Here is a 24687-nt window from a genome sequence, read left to right as displayed (position 1 = left end):
GCAAGATGTTCATTACAAACTGAGTCAGAGGCAAGTTTGCCAAAATGTCTTTGGGTTTCTTCTTTGTTGTTGCTTTTTTTCTTCCTCACCTGGACTGAGTTTTAAGAAAGCCTGGGAAGAATTATGATTTACAATTGAGGTTGTCTAAATTGGGTGTGTAAGCTAAAATCCTATGCAAAGTCTAACTAATATGAATTTTTCACAACCAAAGCCTTTACCTAATGCCACTTTTTTCCTACAAACATAAAAAAATCCCTATTTCCCACATGCATATAAGATGCATATGTAAAATTAAAACAAAGAGGAAAATTGCACAAGCAACATTAAAATCTCAAATATGAATTCCACACAGTAATACAAACGATGGTTCACAAAAAATATATACTTCAAATATTGCCGGGGTCCAACCCCAGCAGGTCCAGGGGTCCCCAAAGGTGTGGACAGAGTCGGCGAAGAAGGAATGACACGGAGACAGCATTCAGTTGATCAGCAGCCTAGCCAGGATCTCTAGCCAGGATCTCCAGCCAAGTTCTGGTCTGGATCTCCAGCGAAGTTCTGGTTAGGATCTCCAGCCAGGTTCTGTGTCCATGTTTTCTTGCTAGGTTCTCCAGCCAGGTTCTGTGTCCATGTTCCCTCACTAGGTTCTCCAGCCAAGTTCTGTCACCAGGTTCTAGTCAGGTTCTCTTGCCATGTTCTATCCAGGTTCTGTAGCCAGGTTCTGTCTCTAGGTTCTTCAGCCAGGTTCTCTCGCTAGATTCTGTCTCTAGGTTCTGCGGCCAGTTTCTGTCCAGGATCTTTTGCCATGTTCTCTCCAGTGAAGTTCTTCTGTCTCTAGGTTCTGTGTAGGTTCTGTCTTCTCAGTTCTGTCTCTCGCTGTCTTGTTACATCTGTATTTATACCAGTTGATTCAATCCTATCAATCTGTATTACAAAGGTTAGGGTGTTTCTTATCTCCATTCCAGGGAGTAAAGATTATGTAGCTTAAGCATGATTGTTTGTAGTTAAAGTGATTAATTACCCACCTGGCACTTAGTTGAGGGGTTTTATTCCCTCCCTAACTTCAGGGGAAAATCCCTACCTGGGGAAACAACCTTTCTCAGAGACCTTGGTTAAAACACATAGTGCCAAGAAGGTGAGCAAACATATTAAGAACAGTATGCCATATATGCCAGGTCCCTTGAAACAGCAAGCATGGACCAGCTCCCGGCAAAATATTACCATTACTATGAATAAAATTATTAGTAATTTTTTTCTTTTTACTAGGGCATAAATCCACAAATTGGAGACTGCATTCCTAAAATAATAAATATAAACAATTAATGGTAATTACAAGATGTACTTTAATATAATCAAGCATGGTGGTACATAATTGGCTAATTAATAATGATTTCAGAAATATTGATATTCAGTTTTAATTTTAAATAAATGACTTTACTGTAAAGCATAAGACTTTAATTTTAGTCTCTAAAACATGCATTAGAAGACTTTCAAAGTGTTGGCATTCTCCCTTGTTTTAGTTTCTTTAAAGGTTGGAGCTATATGGTACAGCAATTATGTTTTAAGACACTAGAAGTTCTAGATTTTTGGAGCATATTCAAAACAACTTGATTTCTTGGAGTAGTTTAAACACTCTCATTGCAACAATTTTACTCACATTATTAATGTGTTCTGCAAGATTTATGTGTAAATACTTATAAGGTGAAAGCTTCTAAATGCTCAGTGTCACAACTACTGGTGTCTAACCTAATGGCTATTGGTAATTTTATTTCAGTGCCTTTCTTCATGAAAAAGGAAATTAGTTATATTAAGTTTAAGATTGTGTAGTCAGAAAACAAGTAAGTGAAACCCTACAAACAGTCATGGATAATATTTTAGGGTGATAATGCTTTGACCCATTCCTAGACATGGTCTTTGATGTAAGGGACCAACTAAAGTAATTGTTTTGAAAACATTGCACCTTTATTAGCAGTAAATGATAAAATTTAAACTGCCTGTGACTAATTAAGCACCCTTTTAGACTGTCAAATCAAAATGAGTAATAAAAGTGCATACTCTGTCTTCTTAAAACCAATAAAAAAGATAACTAAATATTTAACTAATAAATTAAGTATTAGATTCATTAAATTTATAATTTTGCAAAAGAATTAGAGGTAAAATATAATCATATCATAGGAGGTTGTTGCACTTTTCAAAAAATTTTTGGAATGTAAACTTATTAAGTATAGTTCTAATCATATGGTAACAAAGAGTGAAATTGTATAAACATATTATTACTATCTTATGACTTCAGGTCTCTCCTGTTAAACAAATAAAATGAATAGGTGAACCTCGCTTCATGTTTATCGATGATAGGTCTGAGCATTTAGTTTAACAAACTCTACTAAGAATGGTTCAATTTCACCAGCTCCATCAATTTCTGAAGCGCCGGGCTCAGCTTTGGGAAAGACTCTAAGTAGCTGGAGTGAGAATTAAACTTCCATGTTCCTGAAGCTTACTCATTTCCAAGCCTCCAATAATGGCACATTTTTTCCAGCCTTGTGATATAATTAGTTGCTTTAATTTTAAGAATCAGTCAAAAAAAATGAGTCAAGTCCTTTATACTATACTAATAAGAAAGAGCCTTAACAAAATGAATAAGGTAATATTTTGTTTGTATAAATTTATAAAAACATAGTAACACAACTATAGACATATATTGGATTTACTTCTACCTTAAAAGGGAAATAACATAAATTATAGTAACTTCCTGTTAAGCAGTTGAAGGTATTTTTGAATATCAATATAATTTTAATTGATACATTCATGATAATTTCTACTCTGTCAAAAACACACTGAAAAAATTGCAGCTTTGTAATGAAAAAGGTGGATCTGCAATATAGTTAACATCTTCAATGAATCATGATGTTAATTACTTTATTCTCATTAACATAGCCTCTAGATACTTAGTTTGCATCCCACAGATATTTTTATAAGTAGTGCCAAAAAGTATAAAAAGGTAATCATCTAAAGTAAATTCAAAATGTATATCTAAATAAGTAAAGGTATTTATGGAAAATTTGTAATAATTTATCCACATAATGTAGAGGATATTATTTTGGTTCTACTTACTAGGAAATTATAAAATGAGTTACATATTCATTTACTATTAGAGCTATATCTTAGTAGTAATTAATCCAATTTCCTGTTACAGATTTATAAACTGAGTTCATATAGTTAGTTAACTAGAAAAGTAGAACAATAATCTGATTTAGTATTTGATCAGATGTCTTTTTAAAATGTATTCCTTTCTTGTATAATATTTAGACTAACCTACCTGTGTGTGTGTGTATTTTATACATTCTCCTGGCTAACATCTGCATAGACTGCTGTTTTATGCACTGTACAAATTTCTATCTTTGACTAAAGTTATGGAGGTAATTTCATGCAATGCATTTGTTTGCTTTTTAAATGAGGTTATTAAATAGATAGACCAGATAATAAAAATCCTCTATGATAGAGGTGAAAAAGACCTGCAGGTCACATAACCACCTCAACAATGCAAGAATTACTATTTTTTGAATTATGTTTTTAAATATTTCACCTGTCTAATGTTAAGATGAGTCCAGGGATGACATTACACATATTTTCACACTGTGTTTTCTAGAACCTTTTAAATTCAGTTACAAAATGTTTCCTGAGGAGATGTTTTAGTTTTAATATTCTTTCTAACTAAATTTATATATTCCATCAACTGTTATTTTAGCCTAATCCATTCAACCACTAAAACATTTTATCACTTTTACCTTATCCACTTATTGATTTTTTTTCTCCCTTCTGACCTTTAAATCTCCGTATGCCATTGAAGCACCAAAGATATTCAAACCTAACCTACAAGTATTTTTAGAAAAACATTTAAGAGGTGTAATTAAATAAAAAAAGAATTATTCTATATTGAATGAATAAAAATGTCCTTAGCTTTCTGAAACTTTGACATTATTGCACAATGGATAAATTAACCTCATTTTATAAAGTGATCAAATTTAAAATGTAAAGTATACATGAGAAATTACAGACCAGGTACAATCATGTGCAAACTGATAAATCCAGAGTCCAGGCCAAGTTCTAAGTTATTATTTAAAAACAAGAACTTTATGGATTATTGTATCTGCTGTTACATGTCTGTTAATTTTTATGCCATGGTTCAGCATTATATATTTTACTGGTAATTTTGTTTCTGGGGTCGATTTTTCTTATAACTGAGGAGATGATAGAAGGGGAGGGGAGGAGAAGAGGAAGTGATGTATAGCTATTTTACTGCAATAACAAGAGGGGTTTATTGAAATCCAACTCCTTTGTCTGTTTTTGCCTGATGTTCCATCCAACTATGTTTTTGTGACAAGAATGGATACAGCTGAAGGACTGGAGAGAAGTGTACACATTCACAGATAAAAAATGATGTAATAAAACTTGGACCACCTTTGATGCAAAAGCAGCTTTGGAATTCAAATTGTTGCTTTGGAACAAATAAACGAGTTTTAGATTGGACCATTCACTTCTAGTACATGCGTCCTAAGGCTGAGGGATTCTTTGGTTTTTATCATACCTAAATAAGACACCATTAAATCAGAAGTAGCCAGGCATTGTAGGGTATTTTAGATCACAGTAGTTGGTCAACAAATATATATTGAGGAGATATAATACGCCACACAATAAAGAAAAGTGAAAATAAAAAATCCTCTACGTATGCATTAAAAATTGAAGAAGCAAGCCATACTACCAAGAGTAGTTATCAGAGGATTACACCAGTGGGATTCCTCAGTTGTTAGTGGGAGTGGGGTTCTTGGGTACCACTGAAATGCACATGTCCAGAGGCCCCCAAGGGAGATGAGATGTGGTAAACTATTTTATTTTCATGGAGCTACATCCGTCAGGTTGTAAAGTTCCATGTCTCTTAACCCAGTCCTGAAAAAAGTGCAGCCAGCTTCATTAGAACCAAAAGTAGGGCCAGTGTCCAGAGCTTCTGTTTCATGGTGGAGTTGGGTCTGATGTAGCATGAGGCTAGGTTCAGGCCGTTCATGCATTGTGTGGAGTCCACGTGGCCCACAGCAAGTGCAGAATGTGCAAGCCCAGTGGGCCCTGAGTCAGGGGTGAGCAGCAAGAGAGATCCAAGAGAGGGTTCCTTTGTTCAGAAGTTAAGCATCTCGGATTCCAGGACCCAGAAGTGGCTACTGACTCCCTCCCAGGTGTGACTGACAGGTAAGCATCTTCCCACATAACCCAGACCTATCGGGTGTGTGTCTATTGTCCAGTCCCTTCCCTTAGTGATCTGTGAGGATCAGACTTGGAGAATGTTAACTGCAGCTTTCTGGTAAAGCTGTATAAATGGCATGCTTGTGTTATCTAGCCACTCCTTTCCTCCTTTTCTGTTAATAATAACCAGGTCTTTATAATGGCATCAGCATGATGGTCTACTACTTACTACATGAGAAACAACATTAGATATTCGTCTTATATTTATTTTCTCTCATTTAAAAATATTTCAATCTAGTTAATGTTTTATAATATACTTAAGAGAATAGCAATCATATATGCAGGCAACTTGTAAATATACTTGATTTAAACACTGAGTGGGATTCAATAAAGAGATAATCATTTTGCTCTTTTCTCAAACTGTCCTTTTGAATCCATCTTTTCCTGTCTCTGGCTGTTCATGCACCAAACTGTTGGGACAGGCAATCTCCTATGGGCCTGCATGACCCTGTACACTTTCGCTAGGTGTGCTTATGATATGTCTCTGGCCACTATTTACCTGGCATGCTGTTTGAGATTGTGTTTGCACAGAGCAAACTTGAAGGATAGTATGATTTCTCCCTCTGGGATAAAGAGTCAGTGTGCTTGCTGCTTGTCACAAACAACAGTGCTCTAAAATCATTGCTCCTTCTTCCCTATGCTCTGCTCACTACCTGGGCCCTCCATGTGGCCTGTGGTGGAGGGCAAGGGCAACAAACACATCATGCTCATGCTGCTCCCTGTGCCACGAGTAATAATGTGCTGTCTGAGATCCAGGAGTCCCATGTTTTCTGCCAGTATTCTCTAAACAGTAAGAGATAAATTTATCCATTAGTAAGACGAAGTGAAATCAGAGACTCTGATGGTTTTTATAATGAGCATGAGCTGCTGAAAGAGACATAGATAGAATAGAGGAGGAGGATCCAGTGGACTTGGTTTAGGAATATGAGAAGACACCCTGGGATCTGGTAGCTAATGCTTTGTCAGAGTACTGGGTAGAGGGGACTAGGAGGGAGTAGTTCTCACTAGTCTGCCTATAAATGATGCCAGGTGGGGAAGGGGAGAATCAGAATGAGACATCACAATGGTGACTTGGTTATTGCTCATTCCCTCCAAATACAAGGGGCACTTTTCAACCATGTGCAAACTGATAGGACCCCTCTTCTGAAAGGCAGGGTGGCTGTGGCTCTGGAGTCAAACAATCTACAAAGATGAAATAGTGTCAGCAATGCAAATTTTGTAGTCTAAGTATATAGCTTTGTGTTAACAAAATAATCAAAATCTGTTCAGTTGAACCCTAGCAGGTGGCTGCACTAAATTAAAAAGAAATGAAAATCTTATTGGCATAGAACCACTCTCTCCATTCATAACCCCAGTGTCTCCCTGCCCTTCTATTCAACCTTATCTGTTTTAAGAAAAAAAGAGATAATTATTAGTGAAACTGAGATCTCTTTGTTTCCAAGAGGGACCAAGGTCAGATGTACTATTCTGAATAACTTAGAAAAGCTAAGGAAAGAGCAGAACCCATAATTTATGTATCTATTGGTTTCCACCATATCTGGTCTCGTGGGGAAGTAGGCACAGGGTGAGCTGAACACTGAAGGCTTTAAGCAGAGGCATGGATGCAATGCATCCTGATCATTTTATAAAAGTACCTCTGAGTCTTAACATTTTCTAAACACTAGGCAGTGCAGGAAGGAGTGCCCAGTCAATCCCAAAGCTGGATTAAAGGGAGAGAAATGCCTGCCATCTTCCTCCCCTCCCCGTCAGGCCACCTTAGCTTTCTCACTCAGCCTCTACTCTCCAGGCACCAGGCTGCGGAAGCTTGCCATCTCCTGGCAGCTACTGCAGTGGGGCACAAGTTAAGCTCCTCGCTCTGTGTTCTCACAGGAAAAAGCACCCCAAATCAACTGATGGTGTTTGGACTGGGCTCATAGTGGAGAGGAAAACTAAGGTGTCCTAGGGAGCATCCTTTCCAATAATGCATTGTCCCAATCTCATCATCAGAAAACAGACAAACCCAAATGAAAGAACATTCTACAATATAACAAGTCTGTATTCACTACAGATGTCAAGGGCATGAAAGACAAGGCAAGACTGACTAGCTATTAGAGACATTGAGGGACTCAGAATGCACAAAATGTAAATGCAATGCAGGCTCTGGTAAAACAACTTCTGTGGGAAAATCTAGTTAAATATAAATCAGTGTTTTGCTTTAGTTAATGGTGTAAGAGCAAGATTAATTTCTTCCTTTTGATAAATGTTCTGCAATGACATGAATTGTTAGCATAAGGGGAATTTGGGCGAAGAGCATATGAAGACAGATTCAGCATCTCTTTTGTAAGTCGAATATATTAAAATCATCAAGTAGAATTTTTTAAGTGCTAAATAATTTAAAAATTGAAAAAATGAAATGATGACAGTTTTATGAATATGAGCAAACAAAAATAACCATAATTTACAACCAAGGGGATGTGTTACATAGCATATTAATTCTTACTATCCTGGAAGACAGTTACAGAAAAAAAAAATAACCAAAATGTAGCAGCAAGAGATAAAATGATGCAAAATACAAAAAAGAGGATAAGAGGCATAAAGACAGAGAGAAAAGTTGACAGGAAATTATTTGCAGCCCCAGAAAAGCGAACATATAATGTGGAGTAGACACAATGTTTGAAGATTTAACGCAGGAGACTTTTCGAAAAATGAAAAATATCAATTTACAGATTCAAGAAGACATATGCATACTGACATAGATTAAATTTTAAAAAGGAAGATTCATATTGAGAAATATGTACTAAAACTGTAGAAAGAGGGAGGGAGGGAGGAAGAAGAGAATATTAAAAGCAGCTGAAGTAAAAGAGGTGACCTTCAAAGAACCAAAATAAGCCTTACAATTAATTACATAACAGAAGCAAAGCCAGAGACAAATGTTTGAAAAAGATTAATTAACTTCCATCTTACAATTCTATACCTAGCAAGGTTTCTTTTAAGCAGGAAGGAAAACTTAGTTTAGGCAAAGGAGAAATGAATTTACCTCTAGTATATACATACTCATGGGGAAAACTGACCTGTTTCCTTAGGTAGAAGAAAAATAATTCTTAGATTAAATTTTAGAGATGCAGATAAAAGTAGACTGAACTGAAAATGAAAAATATGTTTGTAAAACTAACTGAATATGAACTACTAAAAATAATAATGATGCTTTATGAGTTTTGGAATCTTACAAAGTGTAAAATACAGAATAGTAATAAAACTAGAGACAAGAACAAATATTCTTATAAGTTTTTCATAATTGCTGTGAGAAGAGCAAACTTAAAAATTATATTAGTTTCTTGATAAGTTTAGAAAACATATTATTACCTCTAGTAGTAAAATAGTAAATGGTGTGTGTGTGGGTGTGTTGTGTGTGTGCACATAGAGAAAAAAGAAAGGAATGATGAGAAAATAGTCATCAGAAATAAATCAATATAAAAAAGTTTTACACTGAAAATACATGGATAAAATGCTTTAAATTTTATAGGACTACATTCTAACAGAATTAAATGTAAACAGTATATGTTGTTCACAAGAGATATCAAAACATAAAGATGTTGACATTAAAATGATAGAAAAAGTGGTATCAGAGACACACTGATTTTTTTTAAAAAGTTGAGGAAGTCATGTTAACATCAGAAAAAAATTAATACCCAAATAATTACTACAGATAAAGGGGGTCATTTAATACATTGAAAACTAATTTACCAAAAAAATATTGTTCGCCATAACCGGTTTGGCTCAGTGGATAGAGCGTCGGCCTGCGGACTGAAAGGTCCCAGGTTTGATTCCGGTCAAGGGCATGTACCTGGGTTGCGGGCACATCCCCAGTGGGGGATGTGCAGGAGGCAGCTGATCGATGTTTCTCTCTCATCGATGTTTCTAACTCTCTCTCTCTCCCTTCCTCTCTGTGGAAAATCAATAAAATATATTACAAAAAAAAAGAAAATATTGTTCGCAATTCATATGCAACTAAAACATGACATCAGATTGTATAAACTAAAATGGATAGCTGTAATATAAGCATTGATATTGGGTGATTTGTAGCCATTTCTAATTGAACATACCAGGAGAAACAGTTAAAAATTTAATATATTGCCGCAACCGGTTTGACTCAGTGGATAGAGTGTTGGCCTGCGGACTGAAGGGTCCCAGGTTCGATTCCGGTCAAGGGCATGTACCTTGGTTGCGGGCACATCCCCAGTGGGAGGTGTGCAGGAAGCAGCTGATCGATGTTTCTAACTCTCTATCTCTCTCTCCCTTCCTCTCTGTAAAAAATCAATAAAATATATTTTAAAAAAAATTTAGTATAGATACAAAAATACCCCAGTTTAATTTGGTAGCTACTAAGCCACATGTGGCTAATTCAAATAAAACTTAAATAAATTAAAAATATATTTACACTCGCCATAATTCAAACTCTCGTGAACACATTACCATATTAGAAAGTTTAGAATATAGAAATGTTACATCATTACAGAAATCTTATATAATAAAGAGGTAATATGTAAATTGAACATCAAGCCCTCACACAAGATGGCCACTGCAGGGGAGGGCAGTTAGGGGCGAACAAGCAACAGGGGAGGGCAGTTGGGGGTGACTGGGCCTGCAGGTGAGGGAGGGCAGTTGCGGGGGGGGACCAGGCTTGCAAGAGATGGCAGTTAGGGGTGATCAGGCAAGCAGGGGATGGCAGATTGGGGTTATTGGAGCTGCAGGTGAGGGAGGGAAGTTGGGGTGAGCAAGTCTATAGGGGAGGGAAGTTGGGAAGAATCAGGCTGGCAGGGGAGCAGTTAGGCATCAATCAGGCTTGAGAGGGAGTGGTTAGGAGGTGATCAGGCTGGCAGACAGAAGCAGTTAGGGGCAAGCAGGCAGACAGGCAGGAGAGTGGTTGGGAGCCAGCAGTCCTGGATTGTAGAGAAGGTTGTCTGACTGCCGGCTTAGGTCCAATTCCTGTGGGACATCCCCCAAGGGGTCCCAGATTGGAGAGGGTTCAGGCTGGGCTTGAGGACACTCCCCCCTCAAGTGCATGAATTTCATGCACTAGGCCTCTAGTAGTATTCTACAGTGCTGAAAAATAAATTGAAATAGGAGTATCTAGAAATGTGGCATAATAATTATTTTTAAAATATATTTTTTTGATTTTTCACAGAGAGGAAGGGAGAGGGATAGAGAGTTAGAAACATCAATGAGAGAGAAACATTTATCAGCCTCTTGCACACTCCCTACTGGGGATGTGCCCACAACCCAGGTACATGCCCTTGACCAGAATCAAACCTGGGACTCTCAAGTCTATAGGCCAACAGTCTATCCACTGAGCCAAACTGGTTAGGGCAATAATTATATAATGAATACTATACCCAACAACCTAAGAACATACATCCATTTCAAGATTACACTTTACCTTTTCAAAATTGGAAGATGGGATGCCCTTAAGCACATCTGAAGTTAATCACATCATGTAAACAATTAATAATATATTTTCTTAATAATGCCACCCAAAACTCAGAAATGACCTAAAGAAGTTAAAACTTTATTTCCTTAGAAAATAATGTAAACACATTATTTTGTGTGCATGTATTTAAAGTTACAAATTATATATGAAGAAAAGATGAGTTAAAACTCAAAATAGAAAACATTTAAAACTGAATAGGTATGTAAATACATAATCAAACTTTTAGGATGGAATTAATTCAACCTAGAGGTATAATTATGGTGTTATTGCATAAATTAAATAAAACTAAATAAAAAGTAGACTGAACACAAATGGATTAAACATCTATTTAAAAACCTATCAAAACAAAAATACAAAATTGAACCAAAAATGGCATGAGCATAAATTTAAGAACTAAAAAGTGATTATACAGTTGAAAATATCTACAGACTATAGTGTAGTCATTGAAAAGATGAATACCATTGGAAAATTACTGGGGAAGACAAAACCAGAAGGAAAGCACAAAAGAGCTTAGATGAAAAATAACATGTGAGCCATCGCCACAGAAATGACCAACATTAGGAGGATAGTAAGAATATCAACCAAAGAACTTGTATGCATATAAGCATAACCACTGGACACAGGCAATGGGGAGATGAAGGCCTGGGCTGGGGATTAATATCCCAGCTAGTGTTTTAATGAGCCATAACAAGCTACTTCAAAAATGTATATGGAGTTCAAAACATGAAAGTAAGCAGGAAGGTCATGAAGATTAAGGAGGAAAAATTTTCTATACAGAATTTGAAGATTTTTCATAATACTAGAGGCCCGATGCATGAAATTTATGCAAGAGTAAGCCTTCCTTCCCGCAGCTGCCAGCACCGGCTTCCCTCTGGCACCCAGGACCTGGGCTTCCCTCAAAGCCCAGGATTTGTCTGGAAGGTCGTCAAGAAGCAGCACGCCTGGTCTACTTAGCATACTACACTTTTATTATTATAGATTATGGTACTTAAGAGAAGAGAGTATGGTATTAGTGTAAAGACAGAACCAGTAGAAAAACATGAAGGTATATATATATATATATATATATATATATATATATACCCCTGCATATTGATTTATGGCAAATATGCACTGCAAAGAAGTGGGATAAAGAACAAACTTTTCAGTATATGGTGTTAGCAAGAAGTAGTTACCCACATTGAAAAATAAAATTAAATATGTTTTTGTCCTACACTGTAATAAAAATCTAGCCTAGTATTTTGCAGTTCCAAATATGGGATAATATATTCCTGATGTCTGGATAAATGAGATTTGTTAAACAGAACAGAAAAAAAAACAAACAAACCAAAAAAGCACAAATCTAAATGATAACATAGATAAACTTCTTTACTTTCTAATTAAGAACTTCTTTTCACTTGAAAGACACCATTAGAAACAAAAACTCAAATCATGAAGTGAATAAAGACATCTCAGAACATAAAGTAGATAAGCAGCTCATTTTCAGAATATAAAAAAATACCTAAAAATTATTAAGACAGAGACAATAAACATTTGTATAAACAATTTTAACAGCACTTCACCATTGGAAATTCAATTGCCCAATAGTCATTCAAAAAGATGTTCAACTACAAATATGTTCAATGTCATGAGAACCACACAATTAACACCACAGTGAAATATTACTACACATCTATCATTTTGTCTACAAAATTATAGTCTGACATTTGGTGAGAATGTTACAAAAATGTAATTCTAGTTCTCATACACTGCTGGTGAGATCTGAAATCAGTACAATCATTCTAGAATAGTGTTTGACATTAACCTCTAAATTAAAAGTAACTTATCTTATTATCTAATAATTATATTTCCTAGTGTATACCTAAGTAGAAATGTATGCATATGTGAAAAAAACTCATAAGCAAAATAAACATTATTTGAAACAGCAATATAAAAGTATGATAAAACGTCTAGCAAAGTAAAATGGATAATTAAATACTGATATAGTCCTCAAATGGGAAACAGCACATGAACTGCTGACTGGTAACTATAGGAACAAATAAAAACATGGGTCAACCTCACAAACATAATGCTGAACAAAATTAGTTGGTTAGAAGAATAAATACTGTATTTTATTATACCATATTATTCAATTTATGCAAAGTACAAAACAGGGAGCAAAACTATATTGCTTGGAGATGCACACTTTAACAATCAAATTTAAAAAAAGACAAGAAACAACGTGAGTACCATCAAGGGGAGGACAGTGATTATCTGTAAGATATGGAGGGTATTGGTTTGGGCATTACTAAGGTATTGATAAGATTCTGATTCTTGACACAGGTGTTCACTTATCAATTCATCAAACAGTTCCCTTCTTTTATGGACTTTTATAGAAAAGAGAATGTAGAACTAATGACTAAAGAAGTAACTTTATCCTACTTGGAGTGCTCATAAAATATTACCTCCAATTAACTATGATTTCAGGGAGATGATTTAGGGGAGGATATGATGGAGTACCCCGTCTTCAGGGTTAGAATGAGGCAAAGACACAGATTGATTCTGGAAGAATGGTCATTCTCTACTAGAGTGGATTAAGAGAAAATACAGCATTGGCTGAGGCTATTAGGCCACCTGGCTAAGCTATTCTAGCTCAATAGCGTGGTCTGAGGATTGGAACTACAGATATGATTAAGAGCACCATAATAACTAATTACCATCATCCAGCCATTAGTTGGATGAGAGCCAACTAGTTAGCACTGGCCTGAGTGCTCACAGGTGCTGGAGAATTTGCCAGGGCCCAGTGTGGCAGATGCGGAATGAATGGCTTAAGCTAACCCTTTGGGTTCTTCTGTTCCCTTCTAAATCTGACTGAATTCTTGGACTGAGTTAATCTAATGGACACTTGGGGTGGTTGACTAATTTTTAAATTAAGAAATAAACAGGGGGGAAAAATGGACACATATGTAATACCCTTTGTATTACTTTATGCAATAAAAAAATTTAAAAAAAGTAAAAAAAAAAAAAGAAGTAAACAAGAAACTCCTGCTCAAAAAGGCACAGACAACTTTTTTTTCCCTTTTTATTGAATTTATTGGGATGACATTGGTTTATACAATTATATAGGTTTCCAATGTACAATTATTTAATACCTCATTTGTGTATTGTACTATGTGTTCACCACCCCAAGTAAAACCTACTTCCATTACCACTTATCTACCTTATACTTTCTATCCCTTCCCAACCCCCTTTCCCTCTGGTGTGGGACTGGGTGAATAAATGTAAATGGATTAAGCAAAAACAAACAGACAAACAAAACCCTCTTAGCTCATAAACGAAGACAACAGTATGCTGATTACTAGAGGGAAAGGCACAAACAACTTGAGCAATTCATCAGTGGGGAATAAGTTATAACATTTGCACTTCATGTGGTGAATCTATTTTCTCAGTTACACCTCATTTTCTATTATTTAAAAATCAAATTTGATACCCCTCTTTTCTGGTACCTTTGGTGCTATCCTGGTTTCTGGCTTATCACTGCCTTCCCAGAGTGGATTTCTGACTCCCTACATTAATGGGGCTATTGGCAATTATCTCTAAAGTAAACCTTAGGGCTGATAATGCTCAACTGACTCAGTGCAGGAAGCATATTTGCATCACACATCCTTATCCGGCTTACATGTGACTCTGCCAATTCCTTGATAATCCAAGCTTTGCCACGTGATTTCTAACCAGGCCCAAACCCACAAGAACAGTATTTCACAATATCTACATCTATAGATATGAATGTCGACAGATAACAAATAGTCAAGATAATAAATCTATATGTATTGGTTATAAACTAATATACCTAACATACATGTATGTATCACTTTTCTTAATATTTACAATTAAATGTCTTATAGTAATTGCTTAATCAAAGTTATACTCAGAAATAGAAAGGGCTTGAATCTTTAAGTGCAATGTGAACTGATTTCTGCAAAGATATATAAAGGTCATAATTCAATTTTAAAGAGGATAACAATTTAAAATTGTTGTGGCCTGTAAAAATCAATGTCATGAATTCCATATTTGTGCCCTATTGAGCCCTAAATCTATGAGCTCATAAAAACCTACACAGATCAACATAGCTCCTTCCGGAATTTTATGTGACTCAAGGTCACACATTGTCTTTGTTCAGGGGAGATGGGAAGATGTGGACACACATGCACATGCATTGAGCTCAGTGGAAGCTCTACTATAATCATACTCAATAGTTCCCAGGTGTTCCCAAGAGAAGACTTCCTGAAAATACTCATAGAAATCCACCCTAAAAGTTTATTTTAGCACTTCAAAAAATGAAACACCTTTAAACACTTTTTCCCTCGCCTGTTCACATAAGTTCATTGAAAACGTAAAATATGAAGCTTATGCAATGATGAGGAAACACGATGTTCTTTTTATCCATGAAAATAATTCATTCAACCATGTGGGGTTTAAAAATATACATACACTTCTTAGCAATTGAGAGGGAGGTAAAAAGTTGGTTTTGTATTTTTTCTCTCTTTAATTTTTTTTCTACCAGATTTCGACCTTTATATATTGCCATTCATCTAGTGAGTATAATCACATCAAACAAATTCCAACTCCATGACAATTGTAACTCTATTTGGAAAAAGGTAAGATGGAGATATGTTTTTCAAACTTCAAAATATTTCAAGTGAAAATAAATTAATATAAAGCAATTAAATATTATGTGTTTATTTATGTGTCCTGCCATGCTGCAAGTGCTTACACATATTCATGTGGTTTATGGTTAAAAGGAAATTGAGCAAATTTAGGAAGAAAAAATAGGTATGAAAGTAAGTTGAAGCCAGGGAAAAATTACACATAAAGTGCAAGGTGTGGGTTTGGAGGTGTGGGCTGAAATCTTGGCTCTCTCCTTCAAACAGATCAAAGCCAAAAGAAAAACATAAATACATGATTCATAGTGTCCAATAGAGGCAAAATAAACAAACAAGTCGCTCTGGAAAAGAAAAGCTATGGCTGATAATTTTTTAATGCAAGAAATCTGCCTCATGCTCTTTCTTCATAAAAAGAAAATACAGATGTGGATAGGAGTATAGATGTAGTTATATGTATAAATATACCACAGCAAATATTTAGAAAATATTTGTCAAAAAAACAGTATAAGTAGGAGCGTAAAATGATGCAGTAGATGTGAAGAACTCTATGGTAATAATTTAAAAAAATTAAACAGATAATTTACCATATGAGCCAGCAGTTCCACTTCTGTATATATACCCCCCCCCAAAAAAAAAGTCAAACAGAGACTCAGACAAATATTTGCACACTCATATTAATGGCAGCATTTTTCCCAATAGTAAAAAAAGGTGGATGCAACCATAATATCCATCATAGATGAGTGGATAAACAAAATCTGTTACATACATACAATAGAATATTATTCCCTAGCCTTAAAAATAAATGAAATATATCATGTGCTATAATGTGGATAAACTTTGAAGACACCATAATAAGTAAAATAAGCCAAATATAAAAGGACTGATACTGTATGATTATACTTACATGAAGTACCTAAAAGAGGCAACTCTATTAAGACAGAAAGTATAATGATGGTTTTCAGGGGCTGGGGACAGGAGTGAATGGGGAGCTAGTGTTTAATGGGTGCAGAGTTTCAGTTAGAGAAGATGAGCAAGTTCTGGGGATGGGTGGCAGGGACACTAGCACAACAATGTCAATGTGCCTAGTGCCACTGAACTGTATACTTAGAAATGATTAAAATGGTAAATTGTATGTTGTACCATATTTTACCACAATCAAAGAAAGTATGAGTTTTGCAAACTGTTTTCGTTACATCCTAGATTTTGAACATTATACTTGTAATGTTCAAAATGTCATTCACTAGATACATTTCTGTAAAGGCTAAAGTAATGCAATCTCACTATGTAGATGTCATATGATCTGCCTTAAGAAAGTGATATAATTTAGAGATGTCAGAGGAATGTTCTTCAAGATTGTATATGCCTCTGCGTGGATGTGTTTTACTCATTGCTTGGTGAGGTAGTATAGTACAGAATGGGTTGCAAAAGTCTGTGTGCCTGCTCTAGGCCAGAGTTCAAATGGCCCTTCAGAATAAATAGTATTGTGCCTCAGAGAAACAGATTTTGGAAACCATTACTCTAGAAAAACTAAATGATCAATTTATCTTTCTGGATATGAGGTCTTTAGCATCATATATAGAACCCATGTTAACTTTATAGCAAATTAGCAGAAACGACACTCTGGGAACATCATGCACTAACAGTCATTCAAAATTAACTTTGAAGTTTGAGTGTTGGTTTTTTAGCTGAATTACAAAGCCCAGACCCCTTTAACATATTCAAAGAGCTTTCCATGGCAACAAGGGTCTATGCAAGGAACTAACTCATTCATGACCTATACAACCCCTTACTAGAAGCCAAGGAAAATCATTTCTCTCTTCAAACCACTAACACCTTTAATGACCTGAAATACAGGAGATGTCTCCCAAGTGGTGGCAACATCCATTAAGTAACAATTTAAAAAACCTTTTGTCCTACCATAAAAAAAAAAACACAAAAAAATAACAAGAAATCTTTAACATGTAAGTTTCATGTTCCCCAAAGGAAAACCAGTGTCACATTTTCAATGACTATAACTTTAGTCACTTCCTTATGCATGTATTTTGCTCAATCCTATGAGTTGTGAGAGCTGTCTAAGATGTTAGTTAGGAAAAGCACTTTCCTCGTGAAACAGCACACAGTTTTCTCTTCTCAGCGACAACAGAACCGAGGCTCTGTGGATTTGGAGAACGACATAAGAACTACATTTCTCTTGACCCCTTTCTCTTGGGACTCTGTGGCATCGGCCATAATATCGCATGACTCTTGTTAACACTTAAATGAAATGTGTATATTAAAACATTAATTTTTTAGAAAATTTCCCTTGATCCTAAAATAGATTTTACAGAGTCTCTTATCAGATTAATCCTAGGGACAGCTCCTGACCCCCCCTCAATTACATGTATATGATTCACATAACCAATAGTTATGTTTGAGAATGGAGCCCAATTTTCCATCCATATCTAGAACCCAATTTGTAATGCCTGCCATAAGAGGCAAATATTTTTGGGGGGTCTAGTAGATATGACTTAGTTATGAGAACTACTGGTGTCCATTGTCCTGGTTTCAGATTTATAGAAACATCAATAAATGAGATGGAGGAGTTCCTTTCATGGACAGGAACCAATAAGGTACGTCTGAGCTTAGTAATATAAAACACTTGTAAAATAGTGAGCTATCAAGACCCTCACGGTGTATGTATATCACATGAGCCCTCCTTTAATGCAAATCCTTCTATTTATGAATGCCTTGTCTCTGATACTTAGCTATGGTGTCACTCCCCTACCTGTTCATCCACATTGTGTTGTTTTATTTGTGCAATTTAATATGACTCTGGAATGAGAAATATGCCTTAGTACTGGATAATAGTCTTATTTTGCATAAACAATATCAATATTCATTAGTCATATAGCAATGTCAATATTTTTGTTGGTGTATATAAGCTCTTTACTGGTGTAACAAATTGCCTGAGAGTGCCACACCTCACCCCTAGAGGTTTGGTTACAATCACTTCAAAGTAAGACTGGTTTCTCATGCTACCAATGTAACTATTCTAGGGTGCAAGCTGATCAGGAAAAATATTTCACCAAATTTTATTGCAGCCAAATAATACATCCTTTTGATACAACCTCATGAACCACTAAATTCTCATATCCTCCACTGATAAAATTCTAGTATTAGAGTCATAGGTTTTTTAAGAGAACAGGTAAAATCTTCCCCTAAGTTTTAATCTCCAAGTTACCAGGTAAGGTTAGCTCCAGATGTTTACAATCCTCATTTGTGCTCTTGAAATATAAGATTATAACTAGTCAGGGTTCATGACCTTTAGAGAACCTGGAGAGACAATTGTGACCACCCTTTCTTCCTGGACAATGAACAACTCAAAGGGTAAGGTACACCCGATATCCTATACTAAGTTGGACAAGTTCCCTACTCAATATTACCAATGTTCTCGAGTGAGAGGGTCTTGTTATAATCTTCCCAGTTGTTCTGGAGAGGTGGCATAATGTAATATCTGTGTTATTGTTCATGGTTGGCACAGTAATTTATTTATTTATTATTAATTTTTATATATATTTTTATTGATTTCAGAGAGGAAGGAAGGAGAGATAGAAACATCAATGATAAGAATCGTCTGCCTCTTGCACGGCCCCTACTGGGGGTCAAGCCCGCAACCCAGGCATGTGCCCTTGACCAGAATCGAACCTGGTACCCTTCAAGTCTGCAGGCCGATGCTCTATCCACTGAGCCAAACTGGCTAGGGCAGCACGGGAATTTAAATAGTGGAGGAATAAGGTCAGAAAAAGAAGGAAACTTTCCTGAACCAGCCGGATAAGTTCTGATTCCATCTAACTTTGGGTAATTCTGGGAAAAACATGGTCAGCTAGACTGAAATGTGGCTTGATGTGAATTTATCTCAATGCACAATGACAAACTTACTTTTCTAATCCCTGTCAGTGTCCCAGGGCTGCCTCCTATAAGCTCTCCTCACTTGGAGGACCTGACCTCTTCTCATCCTTCCTACTGCAGTGGACTGCAGGTGAAGTTGCCAAGAATCCCAGTACTTTTAGTCAGGGGCTTAATGGCAAATGGAACTTCACTAAATTGTTCCTGCACTTTCACTAAAAATCTAATTCCCTACTTATCCTATCTAATAAAAGAGAAACATGGTAATTAGCGTACGACCGCTACCCTTCCCATTGGGTAATCAGGGCGATATGCAAATTAACTGCCAGCCAAGATAGCGGGCGGAAGCCAGGCAGCTTAAAGTGAACATGAGGCTTGCTTGCTTCAGTGATGGAGGACTCCAACATTCCCCGCCTGCCGCTGCCAGCCTCTGAGCTGCAACTTTAAGCAACTATGTTACAAATATAGAAGCTAAACAAAACCCCAGAAACCTGCTTTGGTCCGTTGGGCTTCAGCCAGCAGGATCGCAACATTGTTTGAAATACAGAAGGTAAACAAAGGCCAGAAACCTGCTTTCGGCAGTGGAGGCTTAAGAGCTGGAGCCTCAGAGCTAAAGCTGGCCCAGAATTAAAAAAAAAAAAAAAGGAAAAAAGGAGCGGTTGGGAGCTTCAGTCACCCACCAGCCTGAAAAAGGCCCTCAGCCCCTCACCCAGACTGGCCAGGCAACCCAGTGGGAACCCCCACCCTGAAGGGTGTGTGACCAGCTGCAAACAGCCATCATCCCCTCATCCAGGCTAGCCAGGCACCCCAGCGGGGACCCCCACCCTGATCCAGGGCACCCTTCAGGGCAAACCAGCCGGCCCCCACCTGTACACCAGGCCTCTATCCTATATAGAAAAAGGGTGATATGCCTCTCAGCACAGGGATCAGCGGAGCTGCGAGGCCTCCCAGCACTGGGATCAGCAGAGCCATGAGGCCTCCAGGCACTGGGATCAGCGTGACAGGGGGCAGCGCCCAAACCCCCTGATCGCCCTGCGGCTCTGTGTGTGACAGGGGGCGGGGCCACAACCTCCCTATCCGCCCTGCTCTGTTAGTGACAGGGGAAGGCGCCCCAACCCCCTGATCAGCCCTGCTCTGTGCCTGATAGGGGGGAGCTCCCCATCCCCCTGATTGCCGTTCAGCTCTGTGTGTGACAGGCTGCGGTGCCCCAACCCCCTGATTGGCCCTGCTCCGTGTGTGACAGGGTGCGGTGCCCCAACCCCCTCCCCCCACGGGCCCTGCTCTGTGTGTGACGGGGTAGAGCCATAACCTCCCCATCGGCCCTGCCCTGAGTGTGACAGTGGCGGTGCCCCAACCCCCTGATCCGCCCTGCTCTGTGTGTGACAGGGGGCAGTGCCCCAACTCCCCTATCGGCCCTACTCTGTGAGTGACAGGGGGGAGCTCTCCAACCCCCCTGATGGGCCCTGCTCTGTGCGTGACAGAGGGGAGCTCCCCAACCCCCTGATGGGCCCTGTTCTGTGCATGACAGGTGTGAGCTCCCCAACCCCCTGGTCGAACCTGCTCTGTGCGTGACAGGGGGGAGCCCCAACTCCCTTGATGGGCCCTGCTCTGTGAGTGACAGGGGTAGCGCCGCAACCTGCCCACCGACCCTGCCTTGAGTGTGATGGGGCGGTGCCCCAACCCCCCAATCAGCCCTACCCTGTGTGTGACTGAGGGTGGCATCGCAACCTCCCGACCCGCCCTGCTCTGTGCATGACAGGGCTATGCCCCAACTCCCCAATCGGCCCTGCTCTGAGCCCGACCAGGGGCTGCACCTAGGGATTGGGCCTGCCCTCTGCCACCCGGGAGCAGGCCTAAGCCAGCAGGTCATTATCTCCCGAGGGGTCCCAGACTGCGAGAGGGCACAGGCCGGGCTGAGAGACCCTCCCTTCCCCCCAGGTGAACAAATTTTTGTGCACCGGGCCTCTAGTGTTATATAATCACCATCATTCATTATTGTCTGATATCTGGAATCTGCTGCCACTACCATCCTTACCATTTTACTATTCTGGAGCTCAAATGGAGAAGCTCAAACATTCTGAGGGGACCTATATGTTATTTTAGGAAGATATATTTAAGTATTTGAGAGCAAATTAGAAATATAGTGGTTACTGCTGAAATGGAAAAGAAGTTTCAGAATATATGAAAGAAATACAACATAGATTCCTTTAAACACTTCATTCCAGGAATAGCTATTGAAGAACAATTAGACATATACACACATGAAAGGCATATTCTAATCCTATTAAGTTATATATATTTAGCTTGTGAAATTTTTATTGTATATCCATTATATATCAATAAATCTGTTAAAAACATGAAAAATATAGAGCTGATTTAATTCCTCCTACTACTCCTGCCCCTGATTCTACCTTTTGAAGACTGACCTTTATTTTACTTAATTTTTTATGTTTTTATTGATTTTAGAGAGAGAGTAAGGGAGCAGGAGAGAGCTAGAGAAAAACATCGATGTGAGACAGGAACATCTTTGGCTGCCTCCTGCATGCCCTGTACTGGGGATGGAGCCTGCATCCCAGGCACATGCCCTGACTGGGATTCGAGCCAGTGGCTTTTGGGGGCATGGAACAGCACCCAATCAACTGAGCCACACCAGCCAAGACAAAAAGCAGTATCCTTATAAAAAAAGGGATATTTGGACACAGACAGGCACAGGTGAAGACAAAGGCATGGATTGGGGTGATACACCAAAGCAAGGACACCAAAGACTGGGAGCAAATCACCAAAAACTAAGAGAAAGTTATAGAACAAATTCTCCCTTACAGACTTCAGAAGAATCCAACCATTCCAACACCTTTACCTTGGACTTTGAGCCTCCAGAAAATGTGTTGTTTAGTGACTCAGTTTGTGGTATTCTGTCATAGCAGCTTCAGCAAACTAATACATTTTCTATGTGATATAATCCCAGCAATGTGATTTATCAGCAGCACCCTTAGCTATGTATTACCACATTCTCATAAAGAGATGTAATAGTCTGAACCCAACTCTAATTTATATAATTTATAATGCCATTTTATTTGTTATTGTGTTCTCCAAAAAACTTATCCATGAATGACATGATACAGTTCCATGATAGTTGTCTAAGTTAGAAAAATTCATGTTTCAAAGTAAAATTGAAGAGACAACATTTGGGCTTCACTGATAAACATTTATCTGCTTTTGTAAACAGCAAAAACAACAACACTGGTTTAGATATTAAGTCTTCTTTGAGAAGATTTATGAAACCTACAAAATTTTGTTTATTGTTGAAGTAATAAGAACACTCACTACTAACAATTAGATTCTTTTGTGCTTTTTTTCCACAACAAATTTACAATTTTATGTTCTTGACATGGTATAAATTTTTTGAGAAAAAAATATAAAATTTAGACTAATTCTGATAGCATGTGTTCTCCTTAAGTTGCCCAGTGTTCTTTTCTGGCTGGCAATATTATCCAATTTGCAAAGAATTCTGTAATGTGAGGTTACATAATTGTTCTGTATTTTAAAAAAATAGTCAATGTAGGACCATGCTGTCTGTGAATTAATTTCCATGAATGATGCCCATGTCTAAACAATATAAGGAAGTTGCTGAAATGAATTAAAATTACAGAATTAATCAAATTAATATTTATTAGGTAAAGTGCAACAAAGAATTATTGATTGAATCCTCCACTAACTAAAATAAATGTATATATGCGTAGATTTACACACACACACACACACACACAATGGATTATCTTGAAATATTTCAAATTATTCATAATCTGTATGATTTATTTATTTTCCTATATCAGTTGTTTTGTTGCTCATATGTATTCATGATATGCTAATGCTGGGATGGAATTTTTTAAAATACAGAACTCTCTAAAAGTATTAAGTGGATTAGGCCTGGATAGGCAAGGGAGCCTCCTCAGACTGATGACTTGCAAATGAAGCAGAGATGCTCCGTTGTGTTCCGAGAACTTGGTGGTACACAGAAGTCCCTTCAGGCCCATCCCAATGGCAGGAAATAAATTAAGTGCATGAAGTTCTTTATTTCTCTATTCTGAAGAGACCTGTTCTATTTTCATGTTATATATATATTTCCTATAAGTTTATAGTTAGCAGTGATAGTCTCCTGTTAAATATAAACGTTATTAAAAACACTGGAGTGCATCTACTTCTTCTAAACAATATTATTCAGATACCAAAAATTACTTAATTACTTTTTAAAATTGTTTGGCTTTCTTCTTAAGAACCTCACTGCCATAACCAATATGAATTCACATTCACACACACACACACACACACACACACACACACACACACACACACACTTAAGCTTTTAACTTTGCATGATTATACTGTTGAGTTCCACATGGCTTAATTTCAGATAGGACATGCTCTGGAGATATTTCTAATGATTTGTGTAACTAAGTTATTTACATTGGAATTTTCCCCCCAGAAAATGATATGCTTACTATATTTATCAAAATGGTTCAATTAGGTTTTTCCCACAATATATTTTTTGTTTAAATTTTATTTACATTTTCTTTAAGAAAAGTTTTTGTGTGTAAAATAAACATACTCAAGATAAAGAATTTAAGAAATGTAAAATGTACTAGAAAATAATGGAAGAAAACTATTTCTACAATCTCTCCACTGCTGGGGCTGACCAGCATACCCTGAGCAATTGATGAATGATTACTCTGACACAACTGTTTGCTGTGAAAGAGAGGACTAAGGGACTGCCTGGCTAAAGGAACCAGACAGCCTCAATTGCTTGCCTCCTTAGGGTTTTATTGTAACAGCAGTTTGAGATAAAGTATATCTTTTAGGGACAATCAGTAGGGTAAATAATTTTGGGAGTACACATGTGTTTGTAATATTCTTTAAGCAAAGACACCAAAAGATTAAGTATAAGGATTCCAGTAACCACCTGGGTGTCTGCACATGCACAGACTTGTTTGAAAGGTCAAGGAATAAGTACGGGCACTGCCTTTGGCACTCCCCTAAGTCTCCCTTAAGTTGGAATTCTGACAAACAGGGCAGGAGGCTTTTCGCACACTTCCCTTTTCTCGGAATGTCCTCCTTACAAACTTTCCAACCAAATCTCATGCTTCCCCACACTCCACCAGAAATATAGATATTAAAATTAGTTACACAACATTCCAAAAGTCTGTATAAGTATATACTGACAAAAAAAATACATATTTCAGATTAAGAAGTACTAATTGCCAGTTATAAAACCAGTAATGGATATAAAGAACAACATAGGTAATATAGTCAGTAATATTGTAATAGCTATGTATGGTGTCAGATGGGTACTACACTTACCCAGGTGATCACTTTATAGCTAACATAAATATCTAGCCACTGTGTTGT

Source organism: Myotis myotis, unplaced genomic scaffold (assembly GCF_014108235.1).
Source record: "Myotis myotis isolate mMyoMyo1 unplaced genomic scaffold, mMyoMyo1.p scaffold_m19_p_3, whole genome shotgun sequence".
In the NCBI taxonomy this organism is placed as follows: domain Eukaryota; kingdom Metazoa; phylum Chordata; class Mammalia; order Chiroptera; family Vespertilionidae; genus Myotis; species Myotis myotis.
Note: the sequence above shows the minus strand (reverse complement) of the source record.